Below are 18,472 nucleotides of genomic sequence, written 5' to 3'. Positions count from 1 at the left end.
AATTGGTTTGATACAACACTTATAGTAGTGATTTATTATTCTTATACTAACCGATCTCACGAAGGTTTTGTTGAGTTTTGTGTGATTGAAGTTTTCAAGTTTTGGGTTATCTTACGATGGATGAAGAAGGATGGAAGAGCCTAAGCTTGGGGACGCCCCGACGTCCCAAGCTATTATCCAAAAATGAGAAACCAACTAAGCTTGGGGATGCCCCCGAGTGGCATCCCCGCTTTCTTCCAACGATCATCGGTATTTTATTCGGAACGATATTTTTATTCGTCACATGATATGTGTTTTTCTTGGAGCGTATTGTATGATATGAGTCTTTGCTTGTTTTATTTTGTGTTTTAAGTCATCAATCCTTGCTGTACACACCTATTTAGGAGAGCCAAAATTATGTCATGACTTGTTAAAATTGCTCTCTATGCTTCACTTAAATTTTTATGAGCAATGGACTTGCTCTAGTGCTTCACTTATATCTTTTTGAGAACGGTGTGCTTAGTATTTTCAAGAAATTCTCTCTTGCTTCACTTAAATTAATTTGAGAGAAAGAAAAATATATTATGCTCATGATCTTCACTTATATTTGTTGGAGCTTGTCAAAATCAACACATGAAAATTAGTCCCAAAGTGATAGATATCCAAGAAGGATATAATAAAAACTTTCATGAAGATCATTGGCAAAATAAACTTGATTCTTAGTAATAGTTTTGAGATATGATGATGTGATATGTGAGTCATCTTGATGAGTAATTATGCTTTAGTAAGAATATTGGTGTTAAGGTTTGTGATTCCCTATGCAAGTACGAAAGTCAATAGTCATGCAATGAAATTATATCCTACTTGTGGTGCATTATTCGGTGTTATTTATGTTTAATGCTTGCTTATGAGATTATTCGTTTCTTAGTTGGTCGCTTCCCAATCTTTTGCTAGCCTTCATTTTGCACTAAGTATGATCACTACTTGTGCATCCAAAAACCTTTAACCCAGTTTTGCCACATGAGTCCACTATATCTACCTATATGCGGTATCTTTTGACGTTCTAAGAAAATTTGCATGTGCCATCTCCAATTTTCAAAATAAAAACTTCTCTTTTGTGTGTTTGTTTCGCTCGCGGAGCGGTGAGGGGTGGCTAATATTTTCCATGCTAGATCTGTTATTATCAAGATGCGTCTTTATTCACTTGTCATTGCACAAGAGTAAGGCAAAGGTATTAGGGATGCCCAGTCCCGAAATGCAAAAAAATATTGAATTTACTTTATGTTATCAAATAATAAATTCCTTGGAAAGTGTTGGTATGGAGGGCAACCGTGGATACAACTAGCCATGGAAAGTGAAAGTTATGGTGGAAAAAGGAATAAACTTTATTTTTCTGTTTGGGAACCACCTATGATATCTATGCATGGAAAGTATTGGGAATTCTAAGTCATTTTCGTTGGTGGGATGGATACACCTCTCAAAATGTTTTTATCTCTAAGTTTTTTGCTTTGAGCTCTGGCACCTCTACAAATCCCTACTTCCCTCTGCGAAGGGCCTTTCTTTTTACTTTATGTAATTTTTATTTTTAAATTTGAGTCTCCATCTTCTCTTATAAAAGCACCAACTAGGAGGCAATATGATCGTACTTAAGTATTGGGTGTAGCTAATATTCGAGTGTGTTTCACGAATGGATCAATGTTTGAGCATGATGGGCTAGGGATAACTTATTTTAGCGTTGATATTTTGAAAGATATGGTTGCTTGTTGATATGCTTGAGTATCTAAATTATCATGTCAAAACTAGACTATTGCTTTGAACAACTAAAAGTCCAATTTTCCATGCTATAAAGAAAAGAATATGATATGACATGATAGGCAGCATTCCACATCAAAAATTCTGTTTTTATCACTTATCTACTCGAGGACGAGTAGGAGTTAAGCTTGGGGATGCTGATACGTATCCAACGTATCTATAATTTTGATTGTTTCATGCTGTTATATTATCAATCTTGGATGTTTTATAATCATTTTGTATCATTTTTGGTACTAACCTATTGACATAGTGCCAAGTGCCAGTTCCTATTTTTTCCGTGTTTTTTACATCGCAGAAAATCAATATCAGACGGAGTCCAAATGCCATGAAACTTTATGGAGTTTTTTTATGGACCAGCCTGGTTGCACCTAGGGGGAGTCCCAAAGAGGGGACAACCCACCAGGGCGCGCGAGGAGGCCCAGGCTTAACACCCACGATGCGGCTATATCTCCCACGTGTCGGGGCACGACTTAGAGGCATAGCCGCATGGTAGGTTTGTCGCAAGAGGGGTAATCTTCACACAATCCCAAGTACTGAATAAGAATGGGATAAAGAGTTGGCTTACAATCGTCACTTCACACAAATACAAGTTATACATACATCATCCAGCATACAATCAAGGTCCAACTACGGAACCAAAATAAAAGAAGACAACCCCTAATGCTAGATCCCCGATCGCCCCAACTGGGCTCCGCTACTGATCAACTGGAAACGAAACAACACAACGAACACGATCTTCATCGAGCTCTCACTTGAGCTGGGTTGCGTCACCTGCACTGGTATCATCGACGCCTGCAACTATTTGGAAGTATCTGTGAGTCACGAGGACTCAGCAATCTCACACCTGCGAGATCAAGACTATATAAGCTTATGGGTAGGAGAAGGTAGTGAGGTGGAGCTGCAGCAAGCACTAAGCATATATGGTGGCTAACATACGCAAATAAGAGCGAGAAGAGAAGCAAAGCAGATCGTGAACTAGAAGTGATCCTAAGACTACTTACGTTCAAGCATAACACAAGAACCATGTTCACTTCCCGGACTCCGCCGGAAAGAGACCATCATGGCTACACACGCGGTTGATGCATTTTAATTAATTTAAGTGTCAAGTTCTCTACAACTGGACATTAACAAATTCCCATCTGCCCATAACCGTGGGCACAACTTTTGATAGTTCAAACCCTGCAGGGGTGTCCCAACTTAGCCCATCACAAGCTCTCACGGTCAACGAAGGATATTCCTTCTCCCAGGAAGACCCGATCAGACTCGGAATCCCGGTTACAAGACATTTCAACAATGGTAAAACAAGACCAACAAAGCCGCCCGAATGTGCCGACAAATCCCGATAGGAGCTGCACATATCTCGTTATCAGGGCACACCGGATTGTGCAAACTTCTGTTAGGCCAACCCAGAGTTGCCCCTGGTGGCCACCGCCGGCTGACAGGTTGGACCAACACTCAGAGGAGCACTGGCCCCGGGGGGGGGGGGTTAAAATAAAGATGACCCTCAGTCTCCGGAAACCCAAGGGAAAAAGTCTAGGTGAGGCAAATGGTAAAACCAAGGTTGGGCCTTGCTGGAGGAGTTTTATTCAAAGTGAACTGTCAAGGGGTTCCCATAACACCCAACCGTGTAAGGAACGCAAAATCAAGGAACATAACACCGGTATGACGGAAACTAGGGCGGCAAGAGTGGAACAAAACACCAGGCATAAGGCCGAGCCTTCCACTATATAGGTGTGTTAAAGTAAACAAGATATAATAATAATGATATCCCAAATGATAAACATGTTCCAACAAGGAACAAACTCCATCTTCACCTGCAACTAGCAACGCTATAAGAGGGGCTGAGCAAAAGCGGTAACATAGCCAAACAACAGTTTGCTAGGAAAGGTGGGTTAGAGGCTTGACATGGCAATATGGGAGGCATGATATAGCAAAGTGGTAGGTATCGCGACATAGCAATAGAGCGAACAACTAGCAAGCAAAGATAGAAGTGATTTCGAGGCTATGGTCATCTTGCCTGAGATCCCGCAAGGAAGAAGAACGAGTCCATGAAGAAGGCAAACAGACGTAGTCGAACGGATCCTCACAAACGCGACGTCATTGGAACTAACCCAAAGAAGCAACACCGAAAAGAAGCAAACAACATAGTAAACAACCATCACATAAGCATGGCATGATGCACAACCAAGTATGATGCATGTCCGGTTTAATGAGGCATGGCATGCCAAAGTGCACAAGCAAAACTACAAGTTAAGTGGAGCTAAATATGCAACGAGTTGCATATTGATGGAACACCACATTTGATTATTTAGTTCGATGTTGTTTAAGTACTCAACAATATTAAATGTTCTTAAACATGGCAAGGGGTGGAGCAAATGAAAACTACCTATCTAGGCAAGTTTAAATGAGGCCGGAACAAAAAGCAACAAGTCCAGAAAATCCTCATATGCAATATTTTAGATTTGGTACTGTTCTGCCCTAAATCATATTTTAGAGTTGTTAAACATGCAAAGTACTCCCACCATGTTAAAATAGGCATTTTTCTACCCCATTTACATATAAAGTTTATTTAAAACCGAGCTACGGTTATTTAGTTATGAAATAAATCATTTTACATGACAATATGGCAAAATATATGCAAACATCATTTTAAACATTTTAAACATAGATGAAAGTTGCAAATTAATAATCTACACAAAATTCGAAGCATTTTACATATATAAATTATTTTAATATGAGGCATGATTTGTGAGATATTAAATGCATGAACAGCAGGGGGTATTCTGCAAAACTGCGGTCTCTGGAAAATTAGGAAAATCGCAGATCTGTAAGAAAAATATGTGGGCCGAATCTGGAACAGGGCCGAACAAAGAGGAGGCTATGGGGAGCTCACCCTGGGCTGAGGCCCACAACGAAGAGGATATGGGCGTGCTGGGCCTTGCTGGATCCACGCGGCGAGAAGTCAACGCGGGCGCGACAGCGTGCGCCCGTTCTCAGCTCGGAGGAGGACGAGGCAGAAGGCAGGGGCGATGCAGGGGAAGCAGAGGCGCGGCGGTCTCGAGCGACAGCGGGCTCCAGGGAAGGCCGACGAGGTGCTGGCGGGGTGGATCCGGCGCGGCTCGGGTCCCAGTGGCCGGAGCTGGAGGTGGCCGGCGATGTTCAGCGCGGTCGCCGCAAGCTGCAGGGGAGTGGGACGCGTCCATGGTAGGGAACGGCGACGGGGTATCGCGAGGAGCGGGACGAGGCGCTAGTCGTCGTCATCGGGCTCGATCCCGCCTGGATCAAGACGACGGCTACAACGGGCGATGGCGCTCGGCGACGCAGGGGAGACAAAGGAGCTCGTGTCCTGACGAAGCAAAGGGATGCAGCAGCAGCGGTGGAACTTGGCACGGCGACTCGGGCGACAGGGACTGCGCGAAGGAAGGCAACGGCTTGGCGGGACGCTCACCGGCGACCTTGAGGACGAGCAGGCGCCGAGGCTTCAGGAGCATGGCGGGGCGGCGAGGTTCGGCGGACTTGGCGACGCAGGGATGGCGAAGATGCAGGCAACAGAGACGAGCGGGAAGACGAGCACAGGGTCGAGCGCTGTAGCGGGGCGCTCGTCTCCTGTGCGGCTCGGGCGTGAGGGGGGTCAGGCGGTCGAGGAAGCAGGGGCCCGTCCGGGTGGCCTGAAGATCGAGGTCGCCGTCGGGTTCGGGCGTCCATGGTGGTTTCCTTAACAGAGAGAAACAAGAGGGAGTTGAGCAGGGACGCGGAGAAGAAAAGAAGGAGAATAAGGGCAGCGCGCGAGGGACTGGCCTGGTGGTTGCCAGCGGCGGCGTTCGTCGCCGGATGGCGAGGCGAGGAGGGGGCCAGGGACGAGGCATGGCTCGGGCAGGGGAAGGAGGGGCGCTGTGGGATTCGAGCGGCTGCGATGTGGTGGTTGGCTCGCTGGGGAAAACGAGGTAGAGTTGGTGGATCTGGACCCCGAGGAAGATAGTGGCGGCGGCCGAGAGGGATCGGTGGGACATCTCCCTAGATTCTAGGGTTGGTCTGGTTTAAATAGCAAGTGGATCTAAAAGCAGACTAATGGAAGACCTCTGATCTAAAATGAATGGCTAATAAAATATAGGTTAGGAAGTCCAAATAAGAAAACAGAGACGTTTTGTAGATGTTTGGGGATGAACCGAATCCAACGGTGATGACTGTCCGGGTCGGGTCCAGGACAGCTTTCGGACGCGCACGTGAGGAGGGCCGCGGGCTGACGAGAGAGGTTAGATTTGGCCTGGCGGTAAGTAATGGATTGTGTAGACGGTCTAGGGAGGAAAGAGAGGGAAAGCTCGACGCATGTTTCGGGATACCGGAAACGTTCGACGTATGACCGGCTATACTGCCGCTATAGATATCCGTTGGGGCGTCAAACGGACTCCGAATGTGATGAAACTTAGCAGGCGGCCTATATACACTAAAACAACACTGCATGCCAACTTTCAGCCCATTCCAAGAACATTTTTTGGCCACTGATAAAATACTATTTCGGACATGCCGCGGGCGCGTGCAAGTGTGTCTGGGCTCAGAACGGACAACAGACGAAACCGAGGGAACCCGGACGGATGCAAGTTTTGAAAACATGATGATGCAATGCGGATGATGACATGGCAAGATGCCACACACAAGCGAAAGACAAGGCAACAATAAGGAATAACTGGAAGACACCTGGCGCAATGGTCTCGGGGCGTCACATAGGCGCACCCTGGTGGGTTGTGCCCTCCTCGGGTGCCCCAGACCGCCTCTTTGCTCTATAAATACCCCAATATATCCAGAACCCTAGGGGAGTCAACGAAATATTCATCCAGCCGCCGCAGATTCCAGAACCACCAGATCCAATCTAGACACCATCTTGGAATGGGTTCACCACCTCCATTTGTGCCTCTCCGATGATGCGTGAGTAGTTCTTTGTAGACCTTCAGGTCCGTAGTTAGTAGCTAGATGGCTTCATCTCTCTCTCTCTGTTGATTCTCAATACAATGGTCTCTTTTGCGGTGTGTTTGTTGGGATCCGATGAACTTCGAGTTTATGATCATATCTATCTTTTTATATCCATGAAAGTATTTGAGTTTCTTTGATCTCTTTTATGCATGATTGCTTATAGCCTCGTATTTCTTCTCCGATATTTGGGTTTTGTTTGGCCAACTTGATCTATTTATCTTGCAATGGGAAGAGGTGCTTTCTAGTGGGTTCGATCTTACAGTGCTTGATCCCAGTGACAGAAAGGGAAATGACACATATGTATCATTGCTACTAACACTACAAAAAAAAGACACATCCATGACATTTTGGGCCGAACGAATTTTTTTTCTGTCATACATATGACACTTCTATGACGATAATTGTGACAAAACCCGGTATCATCATAGATGTGGTGGGCTCCTACTTCTATGACAAAAAATCATGACAGAAAATGGGCTTTTCTTCCTGGGCGGGCCGGAGACGTAGCTGCATGACATTCTTTGGGCCGCCCATGACGGAAAAAACCGTGGTAGAAGCGAGGGGGAGGAAAATTTCGGGGAGTTCCCGGTTACGGTGGGAGGTCGGGGGCCGAGCGATGCGCGTTTCTCTCGTACACGTATGGACGTGTGTGCGAGGCGTTGGCTCTAACTGAACCCGAGCGAGGCGTTGGGCTCTAACTGAACCCGAGCGATTGCACTGTAGGCTACGCGTTACTGAACCCGAGCGATCGATCGATGACTGTTAGCTGAACCCGATCGAGCGATTCCTTCGCTACTGCTGCTAACTGAAGCCGATCGATGTTGCCTCTGGATGAACAGTGAGCGTTGCGGGGGGAGGGGGGGTTGGATGAATAGTTCCAGATGGGGGTGGATGAACAGGACCCCGTGGTGTTGCCTCTAGATGAACAGGACCCCAATCGATCAAGCCGGTTGGGGCTGGATGAACAGGACCCCGTGGATGGCTGGATGAACAGGACCACCCCGTGGAGGGCAGGATGAACAGTAGACGGTGGAGGGCAGGATGAACGGTAGCCCATGGAGGGGTGGTTGAACAGGAGCCTGTGGAGAGGGCTGGTTGAACAGTAGCTGGTGGAGTAGCGCGCGGTGGAGGCTGGATGAACAGGAGCCCGTGGATGAACAGTCGCAGGTGGAGGCTGGAGGAGGTTGACGGTGGATGAACAATAGCTCGTGGAGGCTGGAGGGGGTCGACAGTGGAGATGAACAGTATCCCGTGGAGTCCCGTTTTGCGGCACTCCATACCCCTCCTGATGAACAGGACCCCCGTTTCGACTATAGCGCTCCAACACAAGTCCGTTTCGTCCGTTTTGCGGTACGCCACACCCCTCCCGATCAACAGGACCCCCGTTTCGACCGTAGGAGGGTCCGTTTCCTCTGTTTTGCGGTACGCCAGACCCCTCCCGATCAACAGGACCCCGTTCCGAACGTAGGAGGTCCGTTTCCTCCGTTGTGCGGTACGCTGGGCCTCGTTTCCATCGCCTGTTCCGTCCAAGCCCTCCCGATGAACACGACCACGCATTCCGTTCTGACCCAGCCGGTTGGCTCCCACGCGTTCCGTTGCCTCCCGATGAACACGACGCATTCCGTTGCCTCCCCATGAACACGATGCATTCCGTTGCCTCCCCATGAACACGACGCATTCTGTTGCCTCCCCATGAACACGACGATGACGTTGTTTCTCCGTTCCGACCCAGCCATGTACACGAGCCCTCGCCGTACGTATGCGCGAGTAGGCGTTCGAGACCCCGCCCATATGTACACATACGTGGCCGTATTTTATTTCTTGCACCCTGGCCGTTGTACGTATGTGTACATGCTACGTGCGCGCCTCTACTACGACACGTGCACGCCTCTACATCGACCAGTATGTACGTACATGTTCGCGACCAGAATGGCAACGCTACGTACGCTTCGACCAGGTGGGTCCCGACTGTCAGGCACTTCCTTGCCTGCGAAGATGTAGCTGGTCGGTCCCAGCAGTCAGGGGGCGAATCGTTTTTTTGCCCGGACGCACTTCCTTGCGTGTGAAGATGTAGTTGGTGGGTCCCAGCAGTTAGGGGGGCGAAATATGGTGGCCCGTCCGGTGGGTCCCGCTGTCAGGTGGAGGAATAATTATTTTGCACGTAATAAGGAGGCACTTCCTTGCTGTGGCCATGGACCCAGCTGTCAGCCTCTCCACGTACAGTCCACGTCTGATGGAAGCTGTTCCTTGACCATGTTGACCACGCCGCGCCGAGAGCACCAGGGCGGTGGACGACGGCAAGGCCTAGGAAGGGGATGACGCGGACCGGGAAAGACGCGGCAGTGGATGCCCATGCGTAGAGGAGTACGAGGGTTCACTGGTTCGCTGCGGTGTGAGGCTGCTGTCGCCGCAGAATAACAGGGGGTGTGGGTGAGTAGAGGGATGGACTGGCCAGTGGTGGGAGTAGTAGGGGGCGGTGAGGCCTCCGCCGCATCGTAGCCGGCCATGGGAGGCAGGAGCATGAGGCACGACCGGCGCTGGTTTGGGGGCTGGAGCAAGAAGACCAGAGGTTGAAGAAGCACTACGGCCATTGGATGGACATCGTACAGTCACTGGAGCTAGAATCGTGCATATTGACTAAGTTGACAAAGCCCTCCATCCCCGTCAACTTAGTAGGCCCACAAGTCAGCCTCCCACCAAGGTGGGTCCCAGCTAGCAGGGGGTATTCATTTTTTTGAGCGTAATAAGGAGGCACTTCCTTGCGTGCGAAGATATAGCTGGTGGGTCCGAGCTGTCAGCGGCGGTAACGTTTTTTTCACGAAATACAGAGGCCCTTTCAGTGGGTCCCTGATGTCAGGTGGAGGAATCATTATTTTGCGCGTAATAAGGAGGCATTTCCTTGTGTGCGGCCGTGGACCCAGCTGTCGGCCTATCCACGTACAGTCCACTTCAGATGCATGTCGGTCGTTGACCACGTTGACCAGGCCGCGCCGAGAGCACCAGGGCGGTGGACGACGGCGAGGCCTAGGAAGGGAACGACATGGAGGCAGGGAGGACTCGGCAGTTGTTTCCCACGCGGAGGGGAGTACGACTGTACGAGGGTTTACTGGTTCGTCTGCCGTCGCCGGAGAATAACAACAGGTGTGGGTGAGTAGAGGGATGGCTAGGCCAGCGATTTGAGTACGGTGGGGCGGTAAGGCCTGCGCGGCAGTAGAGCCGGCCGCGGGGAGGAGGGAGCAGGCAGTCCCGCCGGCGCCTGTTTGAGCGGCTGGAGCAGGAAGAGCAGAGATTGAAGAAGCACGACGACCGTTGGATGGCCATCCAACAATCACTTTTGTGCGTCAACCTTTTTTTAGGAAAGCCTCAAATCTATGAAAAACAGCATACAGCCCATCTGCCATTATTTCTAATAATTTACAGCCCATTTGCTAATTATTAATGTTTTTTGGAGCCCATATTCTTTTTGTTAGCATTACAGCCCATATTGTGGCCACGGTTAAAAAATTATACGAAATTTTGCATATTTTGGTGCGGTCCGAACTATTTTTAATCCTGAAATTTTGACTCACATTCAAACTGATTTTAAAAATAAATGTATATCAATATAAAATCCAACAAATTCTCCACGCATAAAAATTAATGTAATTTCAAATCTCGAAATGAAGAAAAGATATTTGAAACTAATTGCCAGTTTGATGTGTTTTAAAAATGTACAGCTCATTTCTCATTACTGATGGGCCATTTTCTCGGCCAGCCGAATGAAAGCTCTCCTTGTCTTGAAAGATTTGCAGCCCAACAGGCCTGACAAAGCGACTTACTTCGCAAATCACAAAAAACTGGGTTGTTGCCGTGGACCCAGCTATCAGCCTCTCCACGTATAGTACTCTTCCGATTGAATGTCGTTGACCACGTTAACCATGCCGTGCCGAGAGCACCAAGGCAGTGGACGACGGTGAGGCCTAGGAAGGGGACAACGTGGAGCCGGGGAAGACGCGGCAGTGGATGCCCACGCGGAGAGGAGTACGAGGGTTTACTGGTTCGGCTGTGGTGTGAGGCTGCCGTCGCCGCAGGGCCTGGCTAGCAGTGGGAGTAGTAGGGGGCGATGAGGCCTCATCGGCAGCACAGCCGGCCACTGGAGATAGGAGTAGGCGGTCTCCCCGGCGCTGGTTTGGGCGGCTGGTGCAAGAAGAGCAGCGATTGAAGAAGCAGCAGGACCGTTCGATTCAAATCCAACGGTTACTGCTGCTAGAATCGTTTGTTGACTAAGTTGACAAGCCCTGCGTACGCGTCAACTTAGTAGGCCCACAGGTCAGCCTCCCAACCGGTGCGCCCCAGATGTCAGTGGGAGGAATCATTTTTTTCGCGTAATAAGGAGGCAGTTGATTGCGTGCGGCCAGGCCAGTAGAGGGAGTCGGGTGGGCCGGGGAAGCCTGCGTGGCATCACAGCGGGCCACAAGAGGAGGGAGCAGGCAGTCCCGCCGGCGCTAGTTTAGGTGGCTGGAGCAGGAAGATCAGAGATTGAAGAAGCACGTCGGCTGTTGGATGGACATCCAACACTAATTGCTGCTAGAATCGTGTGTTCACTGACAAAGCCTTGCATAAACAAGTCAGCCTCGAAATCTGTGGCATGTACAGCCCATTTGCTATTATTTTTATAATTTTTACTCATTTTCTAATTCATATGGAATTTATTGCAGCCCGTTTTCCATTTTTAGAATTGCTGGCCATTTTCTGGTCAGTACCAGGGTCAAAAAATTAACTAAATATGTGGGAAATTTTGAAAATTCGCAAATTTTTGCTGGGGAATGAAATATTCTTAATCCAAAAATTAATAGCCATACTAAAACAAATTTTAAAATAAATTAGTACTATGTCATGTTAAATCCAATGAAATACGTATAAGATATCAGTGAAGAACAAAAACAAAAAAAGAAACTTATATCCCATTTGCTATAATTTTTTTGGAATTTTCAACCTCTTTTGTTATTAATTTTAACAGACATTGACCATACTCTTAAGCCAGGCCGGAATGCATCCCTCCTCGTCTTGAAAGATTTGCAGCCCAGTAATTCGGAGAAAACAAATAGGCCTAGCTTGGGTATTCTTCAAAAAGAAATACTGGGCTACCTATTTTCCCAAAGAACTGGTGCATGAGAATTTAGCTTTATTTATTTACTTATTTATGTTTAGGGGACCATGAGCATGTACCTGGGCCGGATTCATGTGAGAGCCTCCCTTCCAGTTAATTATGGGCTTCTCTATTGGGCCTTCATCAGTGGGATGCATGTTATCAACAAGTGGAAAATGTGTTCCGAGTTTCAAAAAAAATGTGTTCCATACGATAAATAGTATGCGCTACGTACGGTACGGGGCACTAAAGGATCGAACCGTGCAACGACTTCCAAAACATTGTGTTTGTCGTTCTAACAACACATTTATTCAACCCACAGACGAAATATACTACTGATTGTACATTGAAAACAACAGCAGCAGCAACCAGCGCTGGGGGTGCAATAGAAGCAGTAAGCAGGCCAGAAAAGTGAAGACGCGGATCTCTCTTCCAAACCAAACACCAGCCATCATTACAAAAGGGCTACCAAAAAAGAACAAGTGTATGCATCAAACTAAATAAAGATCATACTACACCAAGTGTACGCATCTAACTAACTGGCTCAGTTAGACGTTACTATTTATTAAGCTGTGCAGATTGGCTGACGGCTTGAACCAGATGGGTGCTTGACGGAGGAAACTCCAGCCAGCAGGTCGAAGTCTGATACTTGCGACCCTCTCTCCTACTCTGGGCTGCATAGTGTGGTGGCACATATCAGGGTATGGTGCATGCAGAGACGCATGGTACGCTGTGTACACACAGTTTTGCCTGATGAACGAAACCGCGCTGCCATCATGATCCTTGCCGTCGGTTATCTCCTGGTTAATCGAATAATTCAGTCCAACAAACAGAGAGCGTGTACCAAGGCTACTTACCAGCCTCCAGTCAAAAATTCCTGAAGGCCCAGAGAAGCTGGGATCCTGCTCAAAGACCTTGCAGTGACTGTGATTGTATTCCGTGAAACAACACGTCCGGTATGTGCGAACGATCATCAATCTTTCGCCGTCGTCTGATCGAGCCAGGAACCACCTGCAACTGCCATGCCGCTTTTCTTTGAAAGGTTCTGGGATTAGGAAGGGTAGGGACACCAGGCGGCCTACAACATCATATCAAGTTGGAGTCAAATAAAAAAGGGTTCTTGGTTTAGTCAATCTTAAGAACAACATGTTATGAGCATGAATATTTTTTCAGCAAATGTTGACAGTAATATAAGAAAGCCATCATGATATCATAGGAAAGTAACATACTATTGTAACAGCCGTTTGTAGCGATGACTGGAGTAGGCCAGCAATACGTCCAGCCATAGAAGGAGTCGACAGCGTAAATGAAGCCCTTGTGTTCAATGGCATCAGAGAACCATGGAGGATGTATGATCCTGCGATGGACGTGTAGATTTATCCACTTACCGCAGTGACCTGTCAGATAGGCGAGACCACGGTTGAAGAACGCAATTAGCCTGAAGTCTTTATAATTCGCAGATCTTGTGGGCACTTGGCAGATTACAACCTTGAGCAAATCAAACTTGGTATCATGTTGGCTACTGTAAGATTCCGAGTATTCTAGGCTGCGGTGCCAAAGCAGTGCAGTGTTAATCGATGGAAGGGGGATCAATCGCCGGGTGTAGACCTCCACGAGCATCCAGCTGCCGCGACCGTCGACGAGCACCATCCAAGACGTGTTCATGCCGACCCAGTACATACCGTTAATGTAGTTGAGGCTGACGGGGATCGGATCACAGTCAAGGGGGTTGATGCTCGCCACCCTACGATCGTTATGCTGCGTGACACGCTGTTTCTGAAGATCAGGCGGCATCAGCAAGCAAGGAGCTGGCTTAAAAAGCTCCGGCCTGAGGGCTTTGAGTAAATGGTACAGCCCCGACGAGCACGCGGCGAGCGGCATGGTACTGAGATTGTCCACACGTGAAACAATGAGCTTGATTACCTCTATGGGGAGCGAATTCCAGCCACTCTTTCGGCGGACGCTGCTCGGTTCTGCCATTGTTAGTGCTTGGGTTTCGGACGAGGGGCGATGCGCCTTAGCGGGGATGGAAGATTGGACGAGATTATGTGCGGACAAAGATGGAGAAGCGAATATGTGCTGTGGGAAGTGGACAGGTGATGATGACTACAACATGCCGCTTGACTTACGAGACACATACCAGCAGCGTAGGGTCATGTCGATGCCAGACAACTTGCTTGAGTGATCACAGTACTGGTACTCCCTACAATGCTATGCCCTAACTTGCTTGAGTAGAGTAGTAGAGTAGGACTCTGCTCTACTACAAGCATCGGAGGAGTAGTATATTCTAATCTAAAATAGTTACAAACTTCAATGCCCGAGCGTGGAACAACTACAAACCGTGCTCAAAGACCATGTCTACGTGGTGTTTGGACATGGGCGACAACCTCAACGCCAATGGTGCAGCTCCCGTTGTACCGTATGTGTTTCTGTCCTTCCTGTTCGAAATCGTGGTAAAATTCATGTTTCTACTCTGTATCCTACTACTATGCTAGTCCACATGATTAGTTGCGAACGACGACTTCTTCACCGACCTCGGCAACCTCATCCTCGACGACATGGGTGACAACATCAATGCCGGCAACCAGTGAGATACATGGTGTAGGAAGCGGTTTGGGAATTTGCATGCCTTTACAACCAGTGAGATACTCCGTACAAAGTACGACAGAGAAATAACCACAGAGAAGGAAGCTAAAAGTAAACAATCAAACGAGCATTTTTGCTTTTGTTTTGCATTGAATCGTTTCACAAGCTTGACTAGTGCTGTTTTTCTACTTTTACAAAAACCGCATCGTAATGTTAAAACGTGCATTTGCACGTACATAAGTAATAGTAGTACTCCCTCCGTCTAGGTGTATAAGCCTTCCCTCCTTCTTGGTCACAGTGCACAACCGAAGATGACTTATTGACCTGGACGGAGGGAGTAGCACAGTCTGCAAGCATATATCGAGAGAGACGTGGAGTGCGATAGTGGAAAAAATTACTCGTATATGAGACCAGGTCTCACGGTTAGCAGGTGAGACCTGTCCTGATGGATGACATGTGGCTTTTAAGTGGGGGTGGGGGATGCTTTGTGATTTGTGAATGCCACATGTCATCCATCAGGATGGGTCTCGCGTGAGACCTGGTCTCATAGAATTCTTTTCCTGCGATAGTATATAGTAAAGTTTGTGCTATATACACGTACTTGCAAAATGCGTACGAATACACAAGGTTTCCAAACTTTCCCTTTTACATACTTAATTAAGGACGCTAAAAATTCCTGATCATTCGGGATTTATCATTTGCGTCCCAAAACTAATGAGATCGCCTTACGAAACAAAAATTATACTCCTCCTAAAAGCCACATCGCTCGCAGGAGTGCTTGCGGCGCGCCATGAGTGCCCTGGTGCGCGGCCGTTTCCCAGCGCGCCGACACAACGCCTCTTCCTCAGCCTCGCAACTCGCGAGGTGCTGATTGGCGGCTTGCCAGCGGGCGAGCGCAATCTCACCGATGTGGTGATCCGGCGCCAACAGGTACTCCTCCTCGCTGGAAGCGTGCACCCGGTCCACGTACCGCCAAGCGTATATGAGGTGCTTAGGCCCGACTGCACCCAGGGCGTCGGCACGGGCGTCCTCCGCCACCCTCACGACCCTCGCACGAGCCTTCTGCCAAAGAGCCAATTACCTGACTCTCTCTGCCGCGACATAGGCCTCCCATGCAGCTTGTTCCGCAGTGCGCTTCTCTTCCTCAGCCTTCTTCTCCGCCTCTATTTTAGCGCGCTCTGCTGGAGGCAAAGCCTCCCACAAGGCGACATCCATTTCTTTCCAAAGCTCCTCAAGGCTGGGGGGCTCGGCGGGCGGTGCGGCATTCTCCTCGTAGCGGGGAGCCGATGCGTCCTCCGACGCGCGTGCTGGCGAGATTGGGAACGCCGACGCGTCCACCTCGACGCGTCGCAGCGAGGAGCGAAACACCGACGCGTCCTCCTCGACTAGTGGCAGTGAGGAATGGAAGGGCGACGCGTCGCATAGCGGCGAGGAGTGGAACGCCGACGTGTCCTCCTCGACTAGTGGCAGCGAGGAACGGAACGGCGATGCGTGACCGTCCGCGCGGTGCAGCGAGGGGCTCCTAGGGCTTGGGAGGGGCGATGCCATGGTGGTCGACGTGAGAGGGAGGGGAGGAGATAGCGATGAACGTGATATACGGTTCTAATCCTAGATGGAAAAATAAATAGAAAAAGAAATCTAAAAAGGCCGATCCTCCCTCTCTATCAAGAGTAATGAACTAGGTGCTGATACAGTAAAAAAAACAAACTAAATTAACCAAGCGAGACATACGATAGACGAAGGAAGCGCCCACCCAGCAGGAAGGCTAAAACCTGTAGTTTTGAAGTTGCAAAACTCCAGCTTCGAAGCTGGAGTGCTTTAGCTCTATATATTCTTTTTCTAGTCTTTCTCTTTTGATGTCGCAAAGTTGAAAAAATAAAAAGAGAAAAAAAGAGAAAAAAAAGATTGAGCCGAATAAAAATAGATCATGATATGATCATGAGACTTGACAAATTGAGATTTGTCTATTCTATATATCACCTTGATACACAATGTGAACTTGACCACAAGGTCTAAGTATAATTTGTTTTTCATAGCAGTCAATAGTGGCTCTATATTCTTGCAACCAGTCCATCCCAAGTATTACGTCAAAATCTTGCATTTCCATTGCAATAACTGCTAACATATAAGAATTTTTGAAGAAAGAAAAGACAGAAATACCCAATATCTTGCTAGAACAAGATATTGGGTATTTTTGTCTTTATTTTGAATCTTTGATCGGATTTTTTGGCGGCATGGCCAAGCGGTAAGGCAGGGGACTGCAAATCCTTTATCCCCAGTTCAAATCTGGGTGGCGTCAAATCCGGTCTTTCATGCAAGAGTTTCATTTTTGGCCGCTACTACGGTCGAGGGGGAGGAGATAGCGATGTCATGGGAGGCGCAGTATTTATAGCGAGCAATGGCACACCTACGTAAGATATGGACTGAGCTGCACTGACTTAACTGCCGTTCCAATTGCGTCACTGACATGTGGGCCAGACCCTTGTTGGGCCCATATGTCAGTGACTGAATGCACCTACAGTTAAGTAACAACTACGTGGGCATATTTGTTGGAGTAAATTACGGGGGAGCGAAGGGGTGGAAATATTGCTGGTCACAACAGATTGGACGAGCGTGGGGGGAGGAGAGTCATGCATTCAGATTTTTTCACACGGGGTGGAGTGGTGGGACCGCCGGAGGGAGAAGGAGAGTTTGGCAGGCATATTGTTTCACACATGGAGAGGAAATTTTTTGGAGATGAACGGGCTTCCTACAGGTATGGGGAACGGTGCATAATAAGTCATCTTGCATGCCGGGCTAGGTATAGTCTCAAGTCATTAAAAACAAACACGCCCCACACATGTTCATATTTCAAGGTGCACTAAATTATTGCATGCGATGATTAAGGCTGGCCATAATGGTGGTATCTTAGCTGGTATCATGCACACGGGAATAGCAAACATGCTGATGTGGCAAAGAATTAAAGAAGAGAGGGGGGTTAGAGTAACTAGAGTTCATGCATGCATTGGTAAACACATTTTTTTGTGGAGAACGACAACACTAGTTGAGTACTTTTACAGACTTCAAAAACTCTTCCACAATGTGTCTACATTCACAATGTCAAATCAATATTTTTACACTCATTATAAAATGTAGTTCTTATACTAGTACTAGTTGAGTACTCATTATAATCAGTACTCCCTCCGTCTAGGTGAGCAAGTCATCTTAGATTGTGCACTGTGACCAAGGAGGAGGGGAAAACGAGAGATTTTAATGTTTATAATCAGTACTCCCTCCATCTAGGTGAGCAAGTCATCTTAGATTGTGCACTGTGACCAAGGAGGAGGGGAAAACGGGAGATCTTAATGTTTATTTGCTAATTAATAGCATTGCATGCAATGAACTAACCACTACATGTCGTGTTTGGTAGTCTCAAGTCATTAAAAGCATGCACACCCACATCTCCTATTGGTTGATATGTCAAGAAACAAGAAACGAGGTAGAAGTTAATGCACCGCGCCTAAGACTAGCCACAATGGATAGTAACATACACATATCCCTAGACTATGTTACTACCTTCATAGTGGGTAGTAACTTAAGTGTGGTAACATGCAAAGATTCATTTATTAGGTTATAGACTCATATTGCATTGGGACATGTGATGTTACAGTAACTAGCTAAGTTACTACAATTACCTCTCTCTTCATTAACTCATTGCCACATAAGCAAATCTGCTGAGTTGGACTCGATGTTACCGCTGAAGTTACTCCCACTGTGGCTAGTCCAAGTGTTTTGGGAGTATTGTAGATATTGATATTTTTAGTATAAATTTGGTCCTGGGATTTCAGTGATGCCTGTCAAGCGTTGACAGGTCTGCTATGCGTGACCTGAAGATGGAAGCGTTGAGCATCTCGAAGTTGATCAACAATCTTCAATTGTCAAAGATTAGCCGTTCGGCCAATAAGGTGGCACACTTAATCGCTAAGTATAGCTTTGACAATAGATTAGATGGTATTCTTG

The 18,472-nt window shown here is 47.7% G+C and overlaps 1 non-coding gene across 1 annotated transcript; it reads left to right on the top strand.

Annotated features, from left to right (window-relative positions):
* The first annotated feature begins 16,701 nt into the window (after positions 1 to 16,701).
* Positions 16,702 to 16,772, top strand: TRNAC-GCA. The gene has a single exon. It is a non-coding gene; the product is annotated as a tRNA-Cys (tRNA).
* Positions 16,773 to 18,472: the final 1,700 nt, after the last annotated feature.

The sequence above is a fragment of the Triticum urartu genome, chromosome 3, assembly GCF_003073215.2.
Source record: "Triticum urartu cultivar G1812 chromosome 3, Tu2.1, whole genome shotgun sequence".
In the NCBI taxonomy this organism is placed as follows: Eukaryota; Viridiplantae; Streptophyta; class Magnoliopsida; order Poales; family Poaceae; genus Triticum; species Triticum urartu.
The sequence above is the reverse complement of the archived record's forward strand: the minus strand, read 5'-3'. Positions and strand labels throughout refer to the sequence as shown.